General features: G+C 38.6%; 1 non-coding gene across 1 annotated transcript; it reads right to left on the bottom strand.

The window, feature by feature from the left end:
- Positions 1-839: 839 nt before the first annotated feature.
- LOC103708260 (uncharacterized) lies at positions 840-1896 on the bottom strand. Its single transcript, XR_015973804.1, has 3 exons — positions 1719-1896; positions 1524-1635; positions 840-1055 (listed from the first exon to the last, which is right to left on the bottom strand). It is a non-coding gene; the product is annotated as an uncharacterized LOC103708260 (transcript).
- Positions 1897-2829: the final 933 nt, after the last annotated feature.

The raw sequence follows: 2829 nt of genomic DNA, 5'->3' as shown, positions 1-2829 counted from the left end.
AGCTTCTGGGTTATGCTCATTTTTTGAGCTATAATAGGCTTTTGCTAGAATAGGCTTATATGCTCATGGAGTCTAAGAATTGCCTTTCGATTCAAACCATTGCTGTTTGGCATATCACTTGTACATGGGAGTGTTATTGATTGACACAATCTCATATCACTTATAGTAAGTTTGACACCCTTATTTTCAGATGGATCACAAATCCATCTGTGGATATCTGCTGGATCTTAGATGAGTGATTGCCTCCATATTACCTTCATCATCCACACTCACATTTAGATTAAAGATATATTGTATCTCAGATGCTTCCAGAGAGCCCAACTAAAGAATAGCTAATTGTGTTCCTAAAATTCTCCAAAAGTCCAGTTGCAAAGGGTAATCCACTTATAATTTTTTTTAAAAAAAAAATCCATCCGTGGCTTCCCTGTTAAATAAATAGAAGAGAAGAGATGTGATCTTCTGACTGCCTTAAGTTTTTCTTTAAAACAACAACACATATAATTATACTCTATATATCTATGTATATGTATATATGTATATATCTATATACATGTATATATGTTTGTGTATATATATATATTATAAATTTTAATATTATATTTTTTTGTTTGAAATTGAACCAGATTTAGTCCTGCAACCACAGCCATTCATATATTGAATCCATGAAACAACCCATGGATGATTGCGAGACTGGACCTCTCCACTCTGGTCGATGGTGAACGAGGGAGAATCCAAATTTTTTCTACCCGATCAAGAACTCGAAGAGATACCAGTTGATCCATGTTGAACGAATGCATTATCAGTTTGCTCAGCTTGGTTATATGCAAAGTAAACATACATTTAAAAATTCTAATTTCATTCACTCTAAGAAGCACTAGAAAACACTGTGGATCCATTACATAAGCTGGCAGAGTTTCCCTCTGTCTCCCTCTACAATCCCACGACTTGGTAGGAGAAAGATGTCATCTCTTTCCAATCCTCCTCGCTGAGACGGGGAGCAAATGAACTCTTCTGTCCATGAATGCTGAGACTTACGTTCCAAAGAGACCTAATTCCTGAAAGCATTGAAACAATGTATGCAATGCATTGCTAGGAAGGAATAAAATAAAATGATCATTTTAATTTAGTATAAATAGAGAGGCACATATAGCAGAGATACCCATACAGCAAAACAAGTGTCATAGATGCAAATTGAGTGGCTGGAGTAGAGGAAGTAGGTTAAAGAGAGAACTTGATTGTTTTGTAGGAGAAATAGCCATAAGCACTACTATTTGGGATCAGCTCTGTACATCCTTGCTCACCAATTACTTTTTCATATCTAAAGCTACCCCCTGATGTCATTTTAGAAATATTATTTTGGATTCTCGCAACTTCCACACATGCTAGTTTATATATAAGAACGACTATAGTTTTGTACTTTTGCATAGGAAAGAATGGCAAATTATATAACCATTAACATGGAACGGCATGGAGATCATTAACATAAAACTAATATTAGCAACATTGAGTTAAAGAATTAATACCACGAAAGGGTTTTCTGCTTGCATTGAGAGAGTTGTGACCTTTTGGTTCCTAGCAAGCAACCTCTTGGAAACAGGGGAGATGATGAGATCTGTTGGGCTCAAGTAACTTCTACTATAGAAGCACCAAAACAGAGAGATAAATGAGAGAACCTTACGGCCATTAACCTTCTGCGAGATCCAGGACAAAACTCTCACCTGTCAGGGAATTTGGAAGTCTTGGGGACTTGAAGGACTTCAGGGGTGATACTCTTATGGCCATTAACCTTGTGTGAGATCCCATCAGGCTTCTCGTTCATTGGAGAACCAATGGACGGAGGAGTTTGTTTACCAAGCGCTGAGTGCTCTTTATCCATCAGAAATCAGAGAGAGAGAGAGGAATGAGTTCTTAAGGGGCGTGGCAGTGGTTATAAAAAGGATGGATGGGGCATTGTGACCGTTGGGTGGTTAAGCAACGGTCGAGTCAGTCTTTCAAATTTAACACTGAAACACGAGCAGAGCACCCCCACGAGAGTTTGAACTCTAATAAAGTTGACGACGAGAGCCCACAAAAATTGGACCGTTGGCACTGGCTTCAGAACCCTTCTTCGGTCTTCTTTGTTTTTATTATTTTATTTTATTTTTGTCTCTCTTCGGTGCGGCAGGCTAGAAAGAAAGCAAACGGAGGCTTTCTCTCCGTAAATAATAAGAAGCCGAGACCACACCATCGAGAGCTGTGAATCCGACCCAAGATCACGTCGGCAGCCGCCGTGAACATATCGCCGTCAACCAAAAATCGCCGGAGAAGGACAGTGCGCATCTAATTTTCGTGGGGTAAAAAATTCTGAGGTCCCAAATACAGAACGGAATCGCGCTGGCAACCGCCGAGGAATCCGACTCCGCGGCGAGGAGGACGAAAAGATCGAGGGGAGGGGAGGGGAGCTGGTTTGTGCTCGGCTCAGAATTCTGCTGGAACCCTTTGCAGAAACAGCATGTTACGCGGAGGAGTAGATCGATCGCGTGCGGGTCCAAAATCTAAAATAAACACCAAATAAAAAAAATCAGAAAAAACTAATTAAAAAATATTTAATTAAAAAATCAAATCACATAAAAACTATTTTTACTCGCTTTTCACCAATAAGAACAACTCATACTCTCTCCCTCGTACTCTCTTTTCTCACCTCACACTAAAAAAAAAGACAACAACGATCTCTTTAAAATAGAGCATCATATGGGTGATATATTTGATTCCTATTCAAATTAAAAAATCAATACCTGCTAAAAAATAAGATTTGATAACTAATAAAGAATAAAAATAACTATTCTAGGA

This window comes from Phoenix dactylifera, chromosome 15 (genome assembly GCF_051530095.1).
Source record: "Phoenix dactylifera cultivar Ajwa chromosome 15, Ajwa_hap1_PhDact_Kaust_v1.1, whole genome shotgun sequence".
Taxonomy (NCBI): domain Eukaryota; kingdom Viridiplantae; phylum Streptophyta; class Magnoliopsida; order Arecales; family Arecaceae; genus Phoenix; species Phoenix dactylifera.
This window is presented reverse-complemented; position numbering and strand designations above follow the sequence as displayed.